This window comes from Lepisma saccharinum, chromosome 1 (genome assembly GCF_977018435.1).
Source record: "Lepisma saccharinum chromosome 1, izLepSacc3.1, whole genome shotgun sequence".
NCBI lineage: Eukaryota > Metazoa > Arthropoda > Insecta > Zygentoma > Lepismatidae > Lepisma > Lepisma saccharinum.
In genome coordinates this window covers 158,310,287-158,334,330 of record NC_139229.1, presented here as the reverse complement: position 1 = coordinate 158,334,330, position 24,044 = coordinate 158,310,287, and the positions used below count along the sequence as shown (strand labels likewise).

The following is a 24,044-nucleotide window of genomic DNA, read 5'->3' as shown; positions in this document are numbered from 1 at the left end:
ATTATTATAGGTGGGATGGGAGTACATAGAAAAGACATAGATTCTGAATTTCTAGTCTTGCCTTTTCAGTTTAGAATAGGTTCGTAGCAGTGGCAGCGATTAAAGGGGGGCAGTAGCACCCCCACACACAATGTTTGGCTGCCACTATTGCCCCCGCACTATTATAAATAGGGAGCGGAAGTTGATGACCTAAAAAATAGGTATATGACCTATAGAATGTCCTAAAAATGGGAAAAAATGACGTACAAAATGCAAAAAAGACGTAAAAAATGCAAAAAATGACGTAAAAATGGAAAAAATGACCATTAAACTTGTTAGTTTCAGATTAAAAATTGAAATGAAAATCTTGCTTTAAAAAAATATGGCACCAAATGATACCACATGCACATTCAATTAAAATATGCAACGAGGATTTCCAATGGAAACAACAGAATAAATTTAAAACATTTAATGAAAAAGTCGTATACACTAAAATAATTGGTGTAAAATGCACTAATTTCCCAGTTCGATACCCGGTGGAGGCACAAGTGGTTCGGATCCCACTTTAAACTGTATGTCCAGTCACAATTAGCCTTACTGTGCATAAAGTGGACTTAAAACATCAATTCAACAACCTGGTGGTTTCCCCCGACACAACAAAGACTGTCACCAGTTCAGCATTTCTTTTGCTCGTAAATTGCAATCATGGGCTTATGTTCACCTTGGTGAAAAGACGCAAGAATATTACTAAAATGAAAGAAGTGACAAATTATGACGAAACAATATACCGAATATTGCGAAAAATGACAGGAAAATGCCGAAAATCGAGGAAAATTACCTAAAGAATGAAAGCTGGCAAAAAATGCAAAAAGATTGCACTTTAAAATTACCTTTTTTGGGTTCTAGACGAAGTGTAATATTGTGTATATTTAATGGGCATCGTTTCCGAGATGTCAGAAAAAAGGTGACATTTCATCAACTTCCGCTCCCTAATTATAAACCTTATCTACCAAAGAAATGTAAACCCCCCAGTTTTGAAACCCAATCGCCGCCACTGGTTTGTATTTCTTTTGTTTGGGTTTGTATTAAAGTCCACTTCACGCACAGATAGGCTAATCGGAACTTAACCTGCAGTTTAAAATGGGTTTCGAACAAGTATGTGCTTCCTCCGCGAATGGAACCCCGGAGCTATTCATTCATGAGAGGTGCATTGCACCACCGTACACATGCGAGTAAACCCCAAAAACATTTTGATCAGAGGCTGGGTGAGCTCCAGAGCCTCCCTATGCAGAAACATGATCGGGAGAAAATTCCCCACTGGAATCGAACCTGGATAATTCAAATGACTCAAACGAAGTAAAGTAAAAAAGTAAAAAAAGTAAAGTGCTCCCCTGTGCATAGCACCACGCCATGAAGGCGTATAGGGGGTGTGGGGGTAACGCCCCACACTTTCTTGATCCGGTCGTGAGTGGGGGTGATGTGATCAGCATCACGCCCCTGACCGCCTTTACCCCCCAAGGGTTTCCCCCAGGTACCCATGTTAATCGACGCTGGGTGGGCGCCGGGGCCGCTTCCAATGTTAGAAAAGTTCCCGGATTTGAACCGGCCGGGGATCGAACCCGGCATGGTAGTCAGACGCGTTACCGACAGAGCCACCGCGGCCACGTGACTCAAACGAAAGGTGCTGCAAATTTACAATGGGCAAATGGATGTTTTTTTTTAATATTGCGAGATGAGGGGGGGCTATAGCCGTAGGGAAAAGAAGGGAGATGGCATTGACCAGATTGGAGAACACTCCTCTATCAAAGGGAGAATGATTTGAAGTGTATGGTCGGAGATAAGATGTCGCCGATTTAAGTAAACCCAGGAACAGTTGAGATGAAAGGGGTGACCTTTGACAAGACACGCAATACCAAGCTCTCTTCCACGTAGTACACCCTGGACTGCATTTTGCAGACTAACGTGGCTCTGGCGTTTGGACCTGCAGTCAGAATAATCGTCTGTAAGGGCTTGTGTTGTGTACTGTCCATGTGTGTTTGTGATTTTCTCTTCATCTATTTCATCTTAATCATTCATCCTCATCTTCGCAATTAGCGAAAAGTGGCAGAAACGCGAAGTAAAATAAATCAATTCATTCACTCATCCAAAAACACTTAGTTTTTGGTGCCTATGGTTTCCAAGTACCATAGCATACTATTCTATATCCACTGGAAGAATTAAGTTACTGCAAACAAAACCACGTTACTTCTAAAAATAGTTCCTTTACATGCATTAATTCCGGTGCTGCATTGCCCATAAATATGTAAGTCTTAGATGCACAGCTCCTAATATAAGGTGCCACAACTTCAATGTGCAGCTATATTTAGTGGTATGGCTTATATCACATGCACAAGATTTCTGCACACCCATTCCAACAACCAATAAGAAATCACGTGAATTTGTTACCATTGACTTCGTTCTTACACCGGACAGAGAGCAGTTATAACTTGACAAGTTTAAAAACAAGACGCTGCAAATAGCTGTTGCGCATCTCACGCAACATTTTCCCACTCCATTCTTCGCAGCGACGTTGGTTCGCAGTGTTGCAACCAGGAGGGTGTGGAATGGTCTGAGAATTTTCAACGAAATTTGTATTCGCTTTTTCCTGGGCTGTTTTCTACCTGTCGGAGTACAGAAATTCAGCTCACCTTTCGCCAACGACTCTTTTCCTTCTTTTAAAACTTTGCCTCCCCGATGGCGGAGTGGTAGCGTCGTCGCCTTGTAATCAAGGGGTCCCGGGTTCGATTCCCGGTGGAGGCACATAGTGGTTCGGATCCTACTTTAAACTGTATGGCCAGTACCGATTAGCCTTACTGTGCATAAAGTGGACTTAAAACAACAAATCAATCCAATCCAATTCTTTTAAAACTTGAGAAACCATCCATTTAGATACTCCCGTGGCGGCGCTTTTGGACTCGACAACATTATACTTAAGTTTATGTAACTCCTTCTGATTTCGCAAATATGTTACAACATTGTAAACAATTTATCTGGCCTATCCTCTAAGGGGCTTTCCAGAGCAGATTGTGGATTTCGTTGGACCCGGCACGATTTGATTTTTGCATTTCAAAAATATGCAGCCAAGAGTAAAGAGCAAGAACATTTCAATGCTTTAAAAAAGAACACAGGCAAGTATGATATCAGATTGCCTTCTCGTAGTGATTGTTGTACGATAAACAAAAGAACCCCCACCCCACTCGGCTTAAAAAAAAAAAACACGCCACTACTCGATGTCGCATTCAGAAAATAAAGTCATTCGCCCAGTAGTTTCTCTTCGTTATAAACCTTAACGCGCTTGCGTAATGGTACAGTTTACGATCCGCGCACGCACGCATTTTCAAAGACTGGATTATATCAAATGAACCACTGATAAACTAATATGAGCCTGCATCGTCAATCTACACAGTAAAAATAGTTTGTCATATTTGTTTTAGCTTAATTTTGCTGAGTTGGCACCACTCGTACTCTCAAGGCCAGACTAGTACGTAGAAGAGTGGTGGAGAGGATGACGTAATAGGAAGTGCTCCGCAGCGATCTGCGCATATCGGGACTTAACTTGTCAGGCTGTAGTAGAGTGCTGCATGAAGAGAATTTAGTTTGAACGCCCGATAGTTCGCACAGGCGACACTAGACGGCGTACGAAATTAGGAGCTCTTCTGCTCGATCGAATAACGCTCGAACGAGCGGCATACACTCTTTTAAGTCTAGTAGCACACGTATAATTGTAATTTGTCTGTGGTAGTGGACCCTCAAATAGAGATCGTGGAGTAACAGACGCAGTGGAATTGAAACTTAAGTGAACATCGTTATCATATCCATGTTAAAATGAAGTTTTGTCTATCTTGCCAATACACAGTAATATATGGAAATGAAATAGATGATTATGGGCTGAAACTGCCTAGGGAACATTTTTATATGTTTCTACGATTGTTGCCACATTAAAATGAATGTTATAACTGCAGACTGCATCTTATGTTTCGCAGAATATAATTATCCTTTTCGGTAAATAAAAAATGGTGTACAGGTATGTGTTGCATTGTTACGATATTTTTAATTGCTTGGGTATGTCTGTCAGCTTGTGCATCCAGGGGTTCCTTCCATTTTAAATTTCGGTTTAGATATTGCATATGGGTTGAAGTCCAAGATAAAAACAAATTGCCAGATTCTTACTGATTTATGACCAGTGGCGTGCCTAAGGGGAGTTGGTGGGGATCATATGCCCCCACCTTTTGGCCCAGTATTCCTAAAGAAAGAGAACGTCAAAGACAGAAAAATGGCAAAATGAAAACTGGCCACTGAAAAGAGAATACGTACCCGCACCCCCCCCCCTCCCCACTTTCGAAAATCCTGGACACGCCACTGATCATGACTTGTCAGTAAGTTGTACGATGTTAAGAAATAAAATCCCAACAACATCCCTTTCGTCATAATCATAAAAAAACATCATTCATCTCCATCGTCGCGGCTCTCGTGAGACAGGAGAAAGGTGGCGAAGTGATGTTAACTCCCCGAGCTCCTTTGATATTCCCCTGGGCTTTGGACCAAGGTCAGTACTTCATCCCGAAAGCAAAGAAATAAATTAAATGAATGCATTAAATCAATAATGCTTAAATTATAGCCCATTGTGTCCAATCATAAAACAAGTACAGAGTGGTTAAGGTCCATTGTATTTGCGTGTACGCTTTGTCGATTTTAGAAGCCACAGACATTTAACCCCAACCCCCTAAGCAGCAGCCAACGAAGCTTGGGCACTAGTCCCTGACACACTTACGGTCAATAATTACGAAGCCGATTTCATATCTATAGGCTCTGGCCTCTCCTGCTTGCTATGAACTCATCGTTCCTCGAAAGTAAAGCAACATGAAGACAACGAGTTATTGTGAGCAAGACTAAATTTATCACAATGACTCAGCTGTATTAACTGCTCTTGGTATTTCGGATCTACGTCACAATGCAAGAGTGCTTTTGTCTCTCTCTTATGACTTGAACAGCTTTGTGTATATATAGATATAAAGCCAGAATTGTGACTTGCTCATTGTTTTTTTTTTTAATTCGTTGTTTTACGCGTATATGTTTTTTTCTTTTCGGTAAAATTTTGATCTCCGGGAAACGTATTTCTTCAATTTTACAGGAGAAAGTACTTACCGAACTGAGTTTCTGTAGACTTTTGAAAGGTCGTGGAAGTGTTTTTTCCCATCGCTTAATTTATTTGGCCGGTAAATCATGTATTTTTCAAGATTAATATGTCTCCGATGCACAAAAGCTGTTGCCTCTATGTCCTTCCACTACGTGAACCAAATGTTGCGTGCTTTTGATGATGTAACCCCCGGTCAGTGTTTCCAACCACGCCGTTCTTTTGCAAGAACGTGACAATTTTAACTATGTTTGCCTAACCTAACGTAACCTAACCTAACCTTGCCGTGAATGGTTCGTGGGGCTATTTATGAATGGTTTTTGGGGCTATCCGTAAATGGTGTATGGGGCTACGTGCATGGTTAGTGGGGCTACCCCTGTATGGTTCGTGGGGTTTTCGAACCCGGGCAAAAAAAAATACGAAATCAGTAACAAGAAAGTAGGTATTTTTCGGTGAAGAAGGTTGGAAACACTGCATACCCACTGAGGATAGACAACGCTAGTCAAGATTTGCCCGCCATATTGTGTGTAAAGCAAGCGAAAAACTAACGAACAATAATTACTCGATATGTGGAAAATTGAAATTGTTTTCGTGAAAAAAGCGAAATCCCACCTTCAAGAATTATGAGCAATGCAGAATACGTAAGTACGAATGTGAAAAATAACAAAATAAACAAATTTGAGACGTTTCCCGGAGATTGGAATTTTAATTTACTGTTCTTACAGTTATTAATTGTCCATGATGCATTTCGTATGTGTTTGCATTTTTGTTATTTCAACTCGCTTGTATACACTTATATGACGCAGGCAAGGAACTAACATGTTTCGAACCTAGCATCTCTGAACTCGTAGCGTGCTACCCTAGCCATCCTGCTACGGAGGTTGGTTTTGTTTTCCAGGATATAACCTTCAAATTATTATTTTTTTAATGTTCATAAGAATATTTAATCTTCTATAGCTCTGTGCTTGCTCTGGATCTTTATTTCGCCTTTCATATAATTCTCTAAATTTTTACAAATTCTTATGTGAAGAATTTTAAAGTATACCGTGTAGAAATAAAAGTAAAGAGGTAAAGAAAAAGAATATGAAAAGAAGGGAAAGATAGGGGGAGAGATATAACAAATTGAAAGTAAGGAAAATATGGATAGAAAGGGAAATAGATATAAACAGATGGAAAGAAAGACATAAATAGATGGAGATGGAAAGAGATGAAGCATATGAAAAGATGCAAAGAGAGATATAACGTATGGAAAGAGGATAAGAGAGAGAGAAGTAAGAGATGAAAAGAGGGAAATAGAGATAGCAGATGGAATGAAAGGGAAAGAGAAAGATAAACAGTCGGAAAGACAGGAAGAAAGAGATAAGCAGATGAAATAAAGGGAAAGGGGGAGAAAGAGAGAGCAACAGAATAGAGGGAGATAAGTGAGATGTATCCAGTATTACCAGCACATCCAATTTTTCTACTGTTCCTACAAATATGGATTCTTCTTAATGCTTTGATGCTTTACCGGAAATAAGAGAAAAACTAACGAAATTGGTGTAATGAATCCAGATTTACATCTAGTAACCATCTGAAGTTTGACAAAGAGTCTGCTTTGTTCGGCTAAATAAACCTCGCCCCCTTGCGTCAAGTGAATGAGTTTTGTGACTCTATCCAAACAGGTTTGTTTGAAAGGAAATGCTTCTCCCCCTCACAGAACATGGCTACTGGTAGCTGTGCTCTGTGACATCTGTTGATATTTATATTTTATACATCTCGATACACCTGTTTTCCAGTACTGTTTGCTATGTTTGTAGCGAGCGAGTTTGTAGTGTACACAGCATAGACCAACTGCTGTATAGGAAGAAATTAAAAATTGGTGCTGGTGGTCTGTTGTAGATATCAAATAATTTCGGCAAAATAACTCAATTTAGTTGATAGAAATGTGCAGCTTTCTTTCTGTTTACGAAACAGTTATATCAAATTTGGCACTAAACATCTTATCAAATTAGTATATACCAGATTGAGGCACATAATGTTATTCCGATCCCCACTTTATACTCTACATCCAGTGCCGATTAGCCCTTCTGCGCATAAAGTGGACTTAGACACAAATTCAAACAAACTCCAAAGTATACGCTTAAACTAACTCTCTCTTGCACTTCCAAACCCGAAATGTTATTGTCACAGAAATAGAAACCTTCCAGTCCATACTTGATCATTTTGACCAATTACCTGTAGGTTCGTCTCAACATTGTCATTTCATCTTCTTGGCTTTCCTGCAGGTTTCTTAGCATTAGTCTTCCCAAGGAGGAACTGTTGGTTTTAGCAGTTGCAACTATTATTTTGTTAATGAGAATGATTGCACGTCAAATCAGGTAGGTGTTGTAGACCTTTGATCTCTTGGACTTTGCCATCTTTTGATGAGGGGGTGTGGATCCTATTTTTATGACCCCCCCCCCTAGAAAGGTTTCGGACAAGAAAAATGGTCCGATTATTAAGGGCTTCAAAAAATATATGTTATTTACGAAACATGACACTTTCAAATCAGTATATTTCGGGAATGAATCAAGCTGGGAAGATAAAACTGGTCTTATTTTGAAAATAAACCACCACTAATACATATTATCTGGAGGTATTACGAATACTATTTTAAAGCAAGTGCTCAAGTTTAGGTAGCAATAAACATCTCTTCTGCAATCAAGTTTGCTCGTCGTCGCCCGCGTTCGATAACCGGTGGAGGCACATTCCACAGTTCTTCGGATCCCACTTTAAAGTGTAAGTGCAGTCCCCGATTAGCCTACCTGTGCATGAAGTGGAACTCAACAAACAAAACAAAACAATCAAGTTAGCTCGCTTCCAGATATTCTGAACTTTCATATGTCGCACACATGCTTATAAAATGTGGTGATGGTGTTTTTCCATTTGAGAGAGAGTATATATTTTCAGATATACATGTAGCGTGCCCTAAGGTTTGCAGTTGAATAGACCGAACTGTGCCTTTAGCATCCATTCATTCTGAAATGTAGTTTTGTGCTGGATAGCAATTAAAAAAAAAAAACTTCCGAGAGAATATACCATTCTCCCTTCCCCTTACACCAGAACCTCTTTCCAGGGAACATTTAGGAGAGCTCAAATTATTTGTGTAAATGTAGCCTAATATACATCGGTGATTTACTGTACATACAAAAAAAACAAAAAAACAACGCGCACCTGACCACCACACACAGAATGGCATTCTGAAGAAGCCCACTCACATGTAGGAGTATTGCTTTTAGAATTTCGATTCTAAGGTGTGATATCATTTCTGTACGAGTAGAAGGCAAATTTGAGAAGAAATTATTTGTACATAAAACTTATTGTGTTCCGTAAAAAAATTAGAGGTGTTTAATGGATATTCGAGTAAGAAGGTTGTGAAAAAGTGGTTTGTTGAATTGTCTGTTAAGGAACTACGAAAACAGGCATAAAATCTTCTGTACTGAAGATGTGATTGAAGTGCTACTTTATTAATATCAATTTATCCTCATTAGCAGTTCCTCAATAGTTTTATACAACCAATAGCAAACCAGGTATATGTCAGTGTTCTGTTCTGATGAGTACCCATATAGCAAATCGCGATTTCGTAGTAAACATTTCTCCAACTTGCTTAAAGATTAACTTGTTTAAATCATGGGTATGGAAAAAGTTTGAAGAGTTTTCGATTCATTCTGTTTTCAAACTGTAAAATTTCATTTAGATTAGCTCATTTTTTAAATTAGATTTCGAATACCTCCTGAATTTTGAGGACTGAACCAGAACCAGGTGTTTAAGGTGCAAGGAAATACGGTTTAATTGCAGGAACTTGCACTGAGAGTGATTCATTGTTTTCAGTTATTGATATATAACATTTTAACAAACATTACATTATTTCTTAATCAGGAAACTTTATGTATTTTTTATCATTATATAATTTTAAAACTGATATTTAGATCAAACACTTAAATAATTCGACATCTTACTTTTTACAAGCTGATTTCATTTCTTAGGCTAAATGTAAATTAATTTGTCATTAATGGTTCAAGAGAAGAACAGTATAAAGTTTTTCATGTAACAAATATCGGCAAGATTCAAGTTGTCCGCTACAAAGAAGACTGGTGCAATATGTAGGTCCTCGTTGTTTTTTCTCTCCTGCAATCAACTTTTTCTTTTATCCTAGATACATGTCGAGTTATGCAAGGAAAAATTGTGAGCAATAATCTTATTATAAGGCAAAGATGTCTCTACCATCTTCTTTTATTACAAGCATAAATCTGTCTTGCTGCATAACGGGACCTCTCTCGGCGAATAGCAGAAACCACTGAGGGGCTGACACATTTGACGGCTGAACGTCCTTCACATACTGAGCGGTGAGATGTATGGCCCTGATGCCCCCTGCAGCAGAGATAGCTAGCTAGCCGTCATGAATGAATTGGTCTAACTTGTAACAAAACGTCGTGGACGTCTGGGATCTCAGTTTAAATTCTACCTTGGTCTTCTCAGGAGTTTGACCACGTTGGTTCTTTTTCAGTCTCTTTAAAGATTGGTCGCCACTTCTATTTTGTCGAATAGAAGCCTTGTGAAAATTATAGAAATATTGAAAATTGGAAAATCGAACCATACACTTAATCGTTTCAATCCGTTTTATGTCGGCATTATTCATTTTATTTTTGTCCCGTAAGGTAGAAAATATACAAAGTCATTCATCGGGTCAAAGAGGTTATACAAAGTGTCTTCTCAACTGGAGGCTGGAAAGCGACGAATCAGCGATCGTATCAATTGTCTTCGGCTGTCATCGTTTACTTTCGTGTCCCAAGGTGTCGAATGCCGCTCGCGACACCAAACAAGCAAGGATCGGATGCATTGTGTGTTGCCAAATCTGGTGCTAGGTCTTGGCAGGCCCGTAGCCAGGAATTCTTTGTAGGGGGCGAAGTCTATCCTAGAGGGGGCAAATTTTTAATATATTGTGTCGCATTGGCAGATATAGCAGGGTACACAGAGGCACTTTTCCCCCTCCCCCAAAAGATATAAGTGTCAGAAAAGGGATGATATCTTGAAACTGCAACGAACAAAAAACCTTCCAGCAACATCAAATAGCAATATTTCGATGATGACCCTTCCAGATTGCTAAACAATATAAAGTTTAACATAAATAGGCTAATAAGGACTGTATCTACTTGATATTTACAGGTCGATAATGTTAATAGACGATTAATATGTACCAACAACTTTGAGCCTCTCTGCAGAACTGATTAAGGGAGCCCTTTATAAATCGTGCTTCATAATGTTTCCCTCTAGTTTCCAGTATGCAAGATTTTTACGCACAAAGGAATCTAACGAGAATCCAACAACACCATTGTGTTGTGTTATGCAAGAAAAATCTAATTAAATAATAATTCTTACATATTATCTACACTTTGATGAACTGTGTAAAAATTTGTAGTACTTTTTTTGTACTTGCTAAAACATTAAAACATGGGTCCTTAGTCCACTACGGACACTCTTTCCTTCAAAGGAGAGACTCTTGCATCACTACAGACAATGTTTGCCTACTGGTTACGTTAACCATTTTGCAAAATATTGTGTGAATTGTATTATATTATAGTTGAAATACATGTTTTGACACCTGCCAAACAATAGGAATCCTTTGATTGATCTATGACTTCTTGGATTACAGTGTCATCATTAATATTTCATATAAAGTTTCATAGAAAGAAATTGTTTTAATAGGGCGCAATAATTTTACGGGGTGCCATGGCATTCTCTTTAACATTTTTTTCATATAGATCGTTTGGCTCCCAGGGCCGACTCCCGCCGCCCCATAGCTTTGGCTCTGAACTTGGACTATAAGAATAGCAGACATTGCGGGCGAAGCGAGCAAGAAAATTTTACGAAATGTATTATTATTTGTATAAAATTTGAAATTGATAGTGGGCAATTGCCCCTCTGTGCCCCTTACAAGTGCCCTTGACCGTCTGGAAGGAAAATGCAGGAACACGTAAAAACTAATTCCATCATGGGTATCCAATTGTCCTGCTATTCTTAGATTCTCCTAGTCTTGTTTTTTTACTTCAATGTTTGCTTCCCCTAGAATGGACTTCCGTCCAAGGTCGCGCGGGGTGGGGGACAATGCCCCCTGTGGTTGCGGCATTGTTTATGAGTGTGTCTTCATCAATTTCACGTCATCACTCATTGTTGCGATTAGCTAGAAGTGGCCCAAAAGGTAGACTTGGGAAACAAAACTTTAAGCAGTTCCAAGTTCATACCAACACATCCAAGAAAAACATCCGAACACATTAGGCGCCTTCATTAGGCACTCAAAATGCCACAACTGTTCTAGATACTGAAAATTGCAGAATCATTTACCGAAGTCTGAATCTGGAAGAGAATCCCTCCCCCAGATACGACATTATACGGAATCGCATACACCCTAAAAAATCACAAAATCTTTATGTTGCTAGAGTAACACATGATATAATTGTAAAGATTAGTGAGAATTCAAAGTAGGAATGTGTTCTGTATTTTTCACGGGGCAAAGCAGGCTCTCAGGAGGGGTGGGGGGGGCAGTTGGGAATTTCCCCCTTTCTACTTTTTTCATCCCCGGCTCTACATTTATGTTTTCATTCCCAACCAGAGAAAGAAAATCCCCCTCTGAATGTGTATTCTATTACTTATTATTTGGGATGTCATGACGGTCATTCACAGTTTGAGTCATAAATTCGAGCTTGCTGTTCACGACCTTAAAAAAAAGATACAGTCATTAGTAATGACTCATTACACTTTAAATCTTCTATGGATATCCTACATTTTATTTTATGTTCACTCAAAACAGCAAAAATCTGTTCGAGAGGGGTCAAGCAGTGTCAACAACAATGATGGAAATTAACAAAATGAAACTTGTTGTGTGGCATCTTATCAGTATGTGTCGGCAGTAATAAATAATTATCCGGCCCTTGTACATTTCTTTTCGAGTCGTGAGCTCAGTTCACAGTTAAAAAGAAACAAAGTTCAAAGCAATGCTTAGTTATTTGTAGTAGAACTTTGTCTTAGATTTTCTCAAACATTTTTCACTGCTAATACAGAGAAGAAGTGCTAGCGTAATTACTGCACAGCAAGAACTGGCTTTGGCAATAAAATCACTAACTTCCAAGACAGAGCACCATGGAGAAAGTTTGAAGATGTAGAATTTTAGTTTTCTCAAAACAAAGCATTTATGAATGTACCACCACAGATAAGGGTATATAATATAGTACATATATACCCTCCTTACCTGTGGTACCACCAACTGAAACATCTGAAGCCGATGAGAAAAAAAATATTTTCGGAAGTATTACCTTCAGAGACTTACTAATAAACACTAATTTCAGATTTGAAGATCATGGCATATCTGAGAAGCATCTGTTTTGAACCACGAGAAGTGACTAGAAGATGAAACAAAACGTATGTTGTATGGTGACAAAGAAATCACTTTGTTATGTGGTAGGGTTAAAATACGTAGAAAAGGACTGCTCAGTTCGCAACGAATTCCAAAATATGAAGACGAGCTCAATAGGTGATTTGCTGATTGAACTTTTTGCAAAAAAATATCAACGACTGAGTGTGAAAGAGGTTTCAGTAGAATCAACGTGACTCTTACTGAACATCGAAATCAAACAGTACGAGCATTGTAATTTATCTCTGTGAATTGCTCTAAAGTCAGAGTTGTAAATAAGCCGGTTTTTTTTTCTCAAAAAGATTTTAAAAAACTAATATTTTGGCTTTTTAGCAACTTTGGCTAACCTACAGTATTTCAAGTATTTCACTTGCTGTTTCAGTTGTGAGTTTTGAGGTACGTAATGCCAAATTTTGCAAAGGGAAAAAGTCGAAAGAAGCCCAACAAAAAAGGTGCGGAAAAAAATTCCTTACACACCCAAAAAAAGCCTTTTTAGGAATAATTTTCAACTCTACTTACAGGGACGATTTTCCTGTGACAAAGTATTCTGATATAAGGCTACAGGAAGGACACCATAATGCAACACATCATTTAAATATACACTGAAATCAGTAGCGGCAATTGGGTGCCAAAGCTGGGGCAAGGGGGTACAAAGAGATTTTTTAAATATTTTCTTTGTAAACAAAGCATTAAGAGGCCACATGGGAGCAAGAAGTTAGGGGGGACTGCACCACCGCGCCCCCACCTAATCGCCTCCACTGATAAGTAGTTCTGAACTTTTCCCTCCACTGCATTTTCTTCAATTTGAACACTACCTACAGTCTCCAGCAAGAAACAAACTTTGTAGGTTAAATTGAACATTACACGGCGTGCTTGCAAGTTAATTTAGTACAAAGACTAGGAATTTCCTAAATTATAAATTAACAATTTCTTTCTTTTCTTTGCAGAGGTGGAGATGTGCTGTTGGTCTGCGGAAATGCGTCCCCAGCGTGTTTCCGTAAGGTAAGAAACTCATTCTTTAATATCTTTGGGTTTCGTAATGTTGCATTAGGGAGTCTCACTTATCGTACCAAACTCAAACACCTTCTTAGTTAAGCGCGGTATTTCATCTTCTGACGTCATGCTTAATGCTTTGGTTGTAAGTTAAATGTAGTATCTTTATGCTGAAAGATTTAAACCTAAAGTTAAAAAAAAAGTAGAGTGCTTCCCAGTGGTTTGCACCACGCCATGAAGGCGTATAGGGGGTCTGCAGTTAGGGCCCCACACTTTCTTGATCTCGGCCGAGGCTGGGGGTGATGTGATCAGCACCATGCCCCTGGCTGCCTTTACCCCACAGCGTAAAAAAAAAAAAAAAAAAAAGAAAGGAAAAACCCCGCCCCCAAAGGGCTCGCGGGGGTGAGTGGTGCCCGACCTTAGTCAACTGGCAACTATCCCATTCCAGCTTTTAACCTTGCCTAGTGCCTTAACTTTGCCTGGTAAGGCTGATTAAAGCGGCCGGGTTTGGTTGTAGCCAGGGGATAGCCCTTCTCGGAGAGTCAAATCCAGATTAGTGCTGGATGTGGCCCCTTTGAGTAGACCTCCATTCATGCAGGCATGCACTACCTACAAGGATATCGGATTTCATGCTTCCTGGTTTATAGTCCTGTTTAAGAAGACTTTCACCAAGTGTCGAAATTAGGAAAGATGTTGAAAAAACTAGAAGAGAAAGAGAAGGGAAGCTCCGAGGGTAAAAACTGGCGAGCCAGCAAAAACCTCGGCAATTTACCCCACAGCGTTTCCTCCAGGCACCCACTTTATACCGTACCATACCCCGTTCGATTAAGAAATATTGACCCTGGCAGACCTTGTCAGCTCCTGCTTAGAATGTGTAGAATAAGCTTTCTACAGGAAATGGTAAGAACACTGGCCTTTGGCGAGAGGTGACGAGAGGCCAAGCGAGTGTTTAAATACGTGCGCATGAGAGCGACACGAGTCTTTTTAATCTGGAATCATCGGAGAAGCAGGAGCTACTGGTCTTATTTCTAAACCGAACAGGGTAAGCTAGTCTACACCCATTCTGCCATTTGCATTGCTCACTTCAGTCTAGAAACGAATCATGAGTCTATTTTAATGAATAGTTAGATATTTGTACCTGCCCGTTCAGGGCTGTCTCTACCATCAACTAGTACTAAATAGTTACATCCCTATTTAAGATCCCCGCGTCCAGAGGAACGCTACGTGGTGGATTGATGCGGTCATTTTCATTTTCTTTTGGAAATGAAAAGCGTCATGCCTTGTTTTCCTAAACAAACATGAAAATTGAAAGGATAGGCATCGCTACGTAGTGGAGTTGCGGAATTTTTTCATTTATTTCACTCTCAAATAAATGAAAATTGAAATTTTTTAAATAGTGACATGTCAGAATTGTTTTTTTTCTCCGCGAATCTTTATTTTTGGGGAAAGCTGCGTAGCACGCAGTTTTAATGTTAATGATGGTTAATGTCGATACTCAGCTTTAATTCAGTCCTTACCCACCACACCCACCCAATAGGCTAATCACCCGCTGCATTAAAGCACATTACAATGCGGAGGAAACGAAAATAGAATGTTTCCTTTGGTAGCCACGGGCAATGAGGCAACAGCTCTGCGCCCTTGCTTCGTCGCGGTTTCCCGCGTCGATGCGATGTGGCATAAGGTACGTCCGTCATTCCGCGCGCCGGAAGGTTCGATGTCGGACATTCGAGTGTCATATTCCGCCCAGAATTTGGCCAGCCCGGGCACGTCTACCGACGAGCCCTTGTCATTCCGCTCCTAGTAACGCCGTGGTTCGCTCGAACCCGGTACTTTCGGTCAGGCCCTGATGGCTATGACAGAACTACCACCTGGGAAATTATCATCAATTCCCAGGATTTTATCTAAATTTTGAAAGTGGCATTTGATTTTGATGACCCTTGTCCTTGCAATAGTCTCTTGAAATACAATTTGGTATTTTTTTATTTTTTTTTTTACATGCATTTGGTGCGTGACTTATAATAGTTCGGCTATAAACGATACGACTCAATCACACCATGGTGTGTACTTAGTGGGTCACAGCAGAGAGTATTGCTGAAGTCAATTGTGGTTTTAATTAATTAAAGTCCTTTAAAGTTTCAATTTCATATATATTTTTAAAACAGACCGTAACTTGTTAATGATCCGAAAAGTAACGCCGTTTGTGTTTATGTGTTTTAAGTTTAAACTGTTAAAGATTATCATAAGGAGGATATTTAATTTTATCACGTATAGTTTTGAAATGCACAAGGATCAGTGGTCGACTCACTCGTAATTAAAATGACTGAAATCTCCTCGGCCCGAAGATGGGAGCCTTGGTACTAATAATTGTAGTGCAAATTGATAAGGAGATAGTCGAGAGAATACATGAGTCAGTCGCAGAGCATTTTTATTTTTACCTTATTTAAGGAATATTTTTTTTTACTAAAGTAAAGTTAATATGTGAAAAAACGAAACGCTAATTATATTTCTAAGAATAGAGGAGCAATTATATGTCCGCTACTATACGCTGGCGTAAGTAGTAAGAGTGACGCTACCATTCGTTTAGAGTATAACCCGCTCGTTGATTAAATGTTCTAGCTAAGGAATAATGATAGGTGTTTTTAGTTGTACGCGCAGAAATACCGGTAGTGAAATATAAAAGAGTGCGCAAGTGTTTATATATATGTTTTAAGGAATAGAGGAGCAATGATGTCAGCTACTAAAGGTAGTAAGTGTGACGCTCCCTTCCATTAGTTTTAAGGTTATGTCTTCCCCTACGAATTAATTGTGTACACAGAGGTACCCGTAGCAAGAGGAATGACACTGTCATTGTAGCGCAATGACATAAGAATGACTTAGTCTGCATGACTTTTAGTTTGTTAAAACACCATAGTTAGGCGTAAGCCAACTTGTAATGAAAAGTAGAACGAGACGTAAGCGGTATTCAAGGCGTGGAGTATTTCACATATTAACGAGATTTTTTTGTTATTATCCATATATTTATTGTCTCCTTCAGCTATTTATTAAAGGATAGCTTAATATTCCTCCTTTTGCGTTTTCTAGCTATGAATTTTAAATACCTTAAATTTCATGTGTATTTATATTATGATATTTATATTTCAAGTTACGGCATTCCTTAATGTTTAAATAAACACTCTTCAGCATTATTCAACAGATTTCGTGTGGTTATTTAACCGCATCGCAACTCACTAAATCACTAAATAGCGATAAAAGTTAAAAAGGTTGTTTAAATTAAGGCAAATCTGGTTGTCATTTTTTTCATTAAATAACGATGAAGTATTGCGAATAGTGTAATCAATCAAGCCCTCCCCTTAGGTATAATCACGTTTACATTCCGTCAGCTTACGATAGGTTTAAACACGCAAGTTTAATCTCTGCACCGAAAGCACGATTCATTCGTTGTTTTCCTTTTCGTTCGTTCCTTCGAACTCAGGATATGTGCAGTCGCAAGACTTCCATGTAAGTTAGCGGAAGAAACATATGCTATTTCAGTCTCCAAGAGAGAGAATTTGATGACACCTTTCTTTTCGTCTAGTGTCGGGATGGATGCGGAATTTGTTGTAGATGAACTTTACACTCAGCCTCTTCAAGGGCGTTTATTTATGCGATTTTTTTCTCGTTCCTTCAGAATTTTCAAAAGTTTCCCGAATGAAATTAATTACTTCTTACAGATTAATTTCGTGTTAATCTTCGTAAAGTAGGTAATAGTGAGTAATTGTGCTTATATTTTAATCTCCCACACGTCATAGACTTTAGTTGAAGTAATATCATACGAAAGGAACGTGATTCCCAGGTTATTTGTAGGGGTGAGGAAATCGTTACTGTTATCCTATTACTAATTTGGAACTTCATTTTAACTGTTTATTTATGCTATACGTCAGGCGTATGCAAGCGCAAACCAACCTTGACTAGTGACCGTTAACAATGCGTCACTATGTCGCCTTGATTTATTCATCCATTTTTATGTATCTTTCGTAATTAATGATCTTAACGTCATTGGAGCCATGTCATTTACTCTTTTATTATATCTTAGTGATCCCGAATTTACTTGTGGCTAGGTCCGTTTTAACAGCTGTGACGTTCCCAAATTTTGGGTTAATTATTTTTTTTTCCGTCAGTTCCTCATTTTTACAATGCTTTGACACTTCTGACATGATATTAATGGATTTCGTCGGGTTAATTTTCTGATACCAGGGGATATATTTTATACCATCTCCATATTACTTTTATATATTTATCAATATTTAATCCTACATATTTTCGTTTATTTTATTGTATTTGATCATGTCCCAACACAGGGCATTTAGTGCCATGTCATAACTTTAGTTTTATATTGCACATTATTTTATATTTTGGGAGAAGCCAGGGGCTATATATATATAATTTAGTCAATATACATATATTACTTTTGATGAAGTCAGATTTTCATTTTAATGGTGTTCCAGTGTTAAGGCGTCAAATGACATTTTCCGCCTTTTATTTTCTTTAGCCTTCATTCAAACTTTGTTTTTATACTTTAAATCACTTATTGGGCAGTTTATTTTATTTTCGTTTATTTTTACTTATTTTTACTCATGATTTTCACTTGCCTATAGAAGACGATTACTTTACACATTTTTTATATATTTTTCAATATTGAATGACTGTGAGCAATGTAGTTTATTCCTATGTCCAACCTGTTTCCTCCCCTGTTCGGGAAGTCCAAGAGTTCAAGGAATTTCGAAAAGTCCAGTGATTTTTTGAGGCCGCAAGTAAGTAAGGTGTATGTCACGTAGCAGCACCGAAAACCCTACTCCAAGTGACATCCCAGGATCAGAAGAGCGTCAGAACCCATAAGAAGAAATGTCATCTTACAGAGCAAACCCCCCCCCCCCCACGACTCTAACCCCCTTAAGAAGAAGCATGAACATCTTTCATGTACATCGTCCCCTTTTGCTCTGTAAGGCCAGGCAATGTCCTTCACCACATATTGGAACTTTCCGGGTACAGTCAACGACCCAAATGTGTTTCATCCTGTGACGTTTCATCCTACCAGTGGCCATAATTACTGTATGCAATGGCGTCTGCTGTGAACTTTCGGGAGCCTATCTTAACATCCTCCCCAGTGTTCGCCATTGGACAAGGCATATTTTTGGGGCTTGGAACCGCTACTTGGAGTGGCTTCCCATGGACTACCCTGTGTTCGCCCGCCCCACGGCCCACGTCCTTTCATCTGACCTTTGCTGACCAGTATTCCGGAACTTTCCACACCGGGATTCGAATCCGGTCCCCCAGTGAAAATGATCGGTCAAGGACCGTGTATGTCACAGAACAGTGCTTCGTACCCCAGGACTCCGGGGTTGGAATGTATTTGGATTGCCCTGCCGTCTCATTTCTCAGGTCATAGTGTGCACACATAGTGTGCTAAGAACGTCAGTGAAAACATCATCTTCAAATATTTTTTTTAATCTTCGTGTGGTTGTGCGCAGTCCAGTGGACCTTGGTGTTTACCATGGTCCTTTTGCTCTCGCCTCGAACTGTCATCCTGATGAGGCGGAAGATTGCGAGCATGCGGCCTTAAGGTTTCTCACGGATTAAGTTCGGTGCTTAGATAGCACTTGTTCAGAAGACATTCGCATGTCTCGCGTTACGATGCAGTGTGTTGAACTTTCCGCTGACTCCACGGACCTGCGAACAACACTTTATATCGCATGTTGACCAACCGTCAGCATTGTTGATTACGAAAGACTCTTCCAGCGTGTGGCTAATGAAAACAAAAGACTTTCTTTCAGCTTTCAAGCTTGAGCTTAATTCTGTTCCATTTAATTTTCGGTGAAGGGTCTCCGACATTTTTTTTATTATTTTATTTTATGTAACCTTTTTTTTTTCATGTAATAAACAAAAACCTTTTAAATTTTGGTGAATGGCAGAAGGTTCAATTTAAACTTTTCATGACTACAATTTCAATTTTAGAAATTGTCTTGCAAGAGGGGGTGTCGTACCATACCCCGTTCGATTAAGAAATATTGACCCTGGCAGACCTTGTCAGCTCTTGCTTAGAATGTGTAGAATAAGCTTTCTACAGGAAATGGTAAGAACACTGGCCTTTGGCAAGAGGTGACGAGAGGCCAAGCGAGTGTTTAAATACGTGCGCATGAGAGCGACACGAGTCTTTTTAATCTGGAATCATCGGAGAAGCAGGAGCTACTGGTCTTATTTCTAAACCGAACAGGGTAAGCTAGTCTACACCCATTCTGCCATTTGCATTGCTCACTTCAGTCTAGAAACGAATCATGAGTCTATTTTAATGAATAGTTAGATATTTGTACCTGCCCGTTCAGGGCTGTCTCTACCATCAACTAGTACTAAATAGTTACATCCCTATTTAAGATCCCCGCGTCCAGAGGAACGCTACGATACGACGCTGGGTGGGCGCCGGAGCCGCTTGAACAGGTGGAAAAACCCCGGTTCTCCCCCCCTCCCGGGATTTAACTAACCTAACCTAACCACGAAAGCATTCCGCACTTCAGAAGATGAAATACGGCGGTTTACCAAGAAGATTGATTGCCTACAGTTTAAAGTGGGATCCGAAACACTATGTGCCTCCACCGGGTATCGAACCTTGATTACAATGAAACGACGCAACCACTGCGCCATCGGGGAGGCACAGGTTGACCAAGAAAGTGTTTGAGTTTAGTGCGATGAGACATGCTCGTTGTATTAATGCCTTACCGTTTGATGCAACTGGACAGATCTTATAGCAACCAAGCAATTGCCTGTCCAGCAGCTCATGGTTAGGCGTTAGGAGTTAATGTTAAGGCGTTAATGTTAGTGGCAATGGTTATTTCCTAGCGTCCAATGTTAATTGGAAATAACCACTGTCTAGTTTACCCTTTACCTACCCTCGCACAGCCTCCTCGATGACGTGGTGATAACACTATGGCCTTGTAATGAGTAGATTCTGGATTCGATCACAGGTGGAGGCACATTGCACTGTTGTTAGTATTCCATTCAAAATTGCAGATCCGGTAGAGTATCCAGTTACGATGAATAACAATAACTGTACTAATTACTTCTGGAAATAACAAATTGTTTACGAAATTAAGTTATTTTACTTACCTAGTTTTCTGCACGTTTTAGTAGAAATTAACAAAGTCTATGATATTCCATTCCATTTAAATTCGTGTAGCATACACATTTGTTACAAGCACAAGCTTTAAAGTCCGTATTTTCTCAGATGATGGGTTTACTTTGAGTTTCCTTTATATTACAGTAAAACCTCGTTAATCCGGACTAATGGGTGGGATAATTTGACCGGTTAAACGAAAGTCCGGATTGACTGAAATAGCCTAAAAGAACAGTAAAAAGTGCATTAAATCTCCGTTTATAGCAACAAAACACGTTTATTATGGTGTAATTAAAGGGCATAGGCCTAAATACACTATACAGTACAGTACAAAGTCTGCGAGAAACAGAATTTCATCAGCCTTTTCTTTTGGAAGTTCTCTTGTTTTCTTCTAGCCACATTTAAAACCTTGCATTCTGCTTATCTTTTTTTCTTTGAACTTTTGCCTGCCCGGATTAAGCGAAGTCGGGCTGATCGGGGTCCGGATTAACGAGGTTTTACTGTATATTAAATTCACTATTTTCAAACCTGGAGGAAAAATCAGTCCCCCACCTAATGTATAGTCTGGCCGACAGAGAAGCAAACTCTTCTCAGATAGGATTCATTACGCTATCCAGAAGATTACACGCAAATAAACAGGGCGAATGAAAGCATTGGTTTAATCATCATTGCAAATGATAAAGATTTATTACCGATAAATGAAAGACGAAGAGATGCGGCATTTTTCTCATTTCATTGTTAATGCACTTGAGATTTATCATGTCCTATCCAGCGCCTACGTCCCAAATCAATTAATTTGCACAAGAAAAACCGGACACCGCCCCGGTGCTATCGATACTATGTTATTAATACACCTGTGGGTTGTGGGTACTCGTCTTTTTTCTGGGTGCTCTGTTTGAGAAACTAAAAGAACAGCAAAGAAGAGGTGGGGAAGAGGAGACGAGATAAACACACAACGATAACAACATCCAGAACATTGGTATTCAGTAGCACGACCGAGGGATGTCGTTCTTTGATTGCTCCTTCACCTGCTACAAATTACTTGCCGAGGATGATCATAGATGTCTCTCGCATCGAGTGCACGCGCACCGGAAGTAATTTGTACCCCAAAATGTAGAATGTTCGAGAACAGCGAGTTCTGGGAAGGGCTTATCATCCCTGTTTTGTTTGTCCAGCGTTCGTGGAAGAGCAATGGAAATTAGTCTCGGAGATGAGATAGCCAGATATCGACCAAAAAAACGTGACAAGCGAATTGAAAAGCACTGCAGCATTAGCGTTGTGTGGTGGCTTTGGGAGGGTTTACAAGATGCTTGTCTCGGGTCATGACCATATTTGGGGCAGGGTTGAACGGATCCAACGCCCTCTCCTATTGGTTTAGCAAACATTTTGTATTAATTTTATAATCAAATACTCAAAAACGAAATAATGTTTGGAACAGTTCCAAAAATGTTATGTATGGTTTAGTGTAGGGTCTACAGATATTAATGGTGGACATAATTCCTTCAAATTACATTTAATTTCTAATAATTGTGTTGACTAGTTTACGTTTGCAGCTCAACAAAATAATCATTTTCATAAAAAGTACCTACTACCTCGTAACTCCAACGGAACAAGTCTGGTCACACTATGTTTCAACAGACAAATTCGCCGAACTGTGTGACGGTCCTGCGGAACCGCGCAATATGATTAAATGTTTATTAAAACTATTACAAGTTACTTTATATTAACGGTTAAAGAAAGGTATAGCCCATTAATTACTTTGTACAATGTTAGTTATATTTTATGTTTTTCATTTACGCTAAACGCTGTATAATTAATGTAATATTTGGAATTCTGACGTTGCTATAGCAACGAGAATCAATAGTCATATACAGCAATGGATGTAATGAAATCGGAAAACAGGTAATAGTGAACTGCATATTGCCCAGTTACTTTACTAATACATAGACCCACAGAAGTTGCATCTTCACCTTCGTGTTATATTTGAAAATATTTATTAACTAATTCTAATCGTGCAAAATGATGAACAAGTGATTATCACAACTGACGTCCTGGTTTTTAAATTAGACACCAGGGTACGTAGAAGCGCATACCTCCAAAAGCATGCTCGTGGAGGTTCCCCCTTTTTTAAAATGGGTTTCTTCAGTTTCAGTAATGTTGTTTAGTTCTCAATTGATTGCAAGTTATTCCTGTAATAAAGCTTTCTTATAATTCCAGATAGGAAGTCTTAATTGAAAACTTAAAAAAATATTATGACCTTTAGAATGATTTGAATTCACAGCGGGTTAGAGCTATGCTATTGCTTTACTGTAACTTCGATATAAGTAATAATATAAACAGCAAAATTATGCTAGGCATATACCGCGTTTGTTACAACCTGTCCCGGTTCCCGCGCTAGTTGCTCCCTGGCTTTTCTCGGTGCTGGGGAAAGTCAAAGCCAGGCAGCCAATTAAAATACTGAACGTGGCAACAGCGTCTACCTAAGCGTCTCTCTCCTGGCTTCCATTCGCTCCTCGCTGCCCAGCAGACGATTTTTTCCTCGTTTCTCATTGGCACCGAAACTGCCAAGCGCTCCCTAGCGCGGGAAAGGGGACAGGTTGTAACAAACGCGGTATAGGCGTGCGCACGGGGGCACCTAATCACGAACGTTCTCATATTGTTTCCACGAAGGGACAATCAAGGTATTTTTTCATGGGGCATATTACCCCGATAATAGTGTTGCCCCCTCAAAAAACACCTCTTCAATTTGAAATTATCGTGTAAATTACTATGACTGAAATCAAATTATACGTGCAAAATATATACTTTTAGGTTGACATTCGTTTTCGAAGGGGGAGATGTGGCCACCCTTGCCCCCCCTCCCATCCAGACGTTCCATGTCCCTATATTATTATACTTTCACTTAGAAATTTAGTGTAGAGGAATCTTATTGCTGTTATTAAACGATATTATACCCTTAAAGAAAACTAAGTATTTTCAATCCGATGAAAGTTCGAAGCAACTACGGGAGAAGGGGGTTCAGTGGCACAACCACAAGGGGGCATGGGGCATTGCCTTTTCCCAACCTTGGACGGAAATCAGTTCTAGGGGGGGCAAACATTGAAGTAAAAGAATGCAAGACTAGCAGAATCTAAGAGTAGCAGGACAAAAGAATACTCAAGATGGAATTAGTTTTCACGTCTAGCTTGCATTATTTCTTCCAGACGGCCAGGAGCACCTGCAGGGGGACACAGAGGGGGATTTGCCCCCTCGACTTCAAATTTTATACAAATAAAAATTCGTTTCGTAAAATTTTCTTCCTCGCTTCGCTCGGAATGTTTGCTTTTCTT

At 39.4% G+C, this 24,044-nt stretch overlaps 1 protein-coding gene across 2 annotated transcripts in view; it reads left to right on the top strand.

Annotated features, from left to right (window-relative positions):
- The window catches only part of rols (zinc-RING finger and ankyrin repeat domain-containing protein rolling pebbles), a 717,828-nt gene that overhangs the window by 166,286 nt on the left and 527,498 nt on the right, over nucleotides 1–24,044 (top strand). For both annotated transcript variants that reach the window (XM_083141143.1, XM_083141138.1), the window contains exon 2: nucleotides 13,526–13,580. The gene's annotated coding sequence lies outside the window, so the exon portion shown is untranslated. The remainder of the gene's footprint in view (nucleotides 1–13,525; nucleotides 13,581–24,044) is intronic.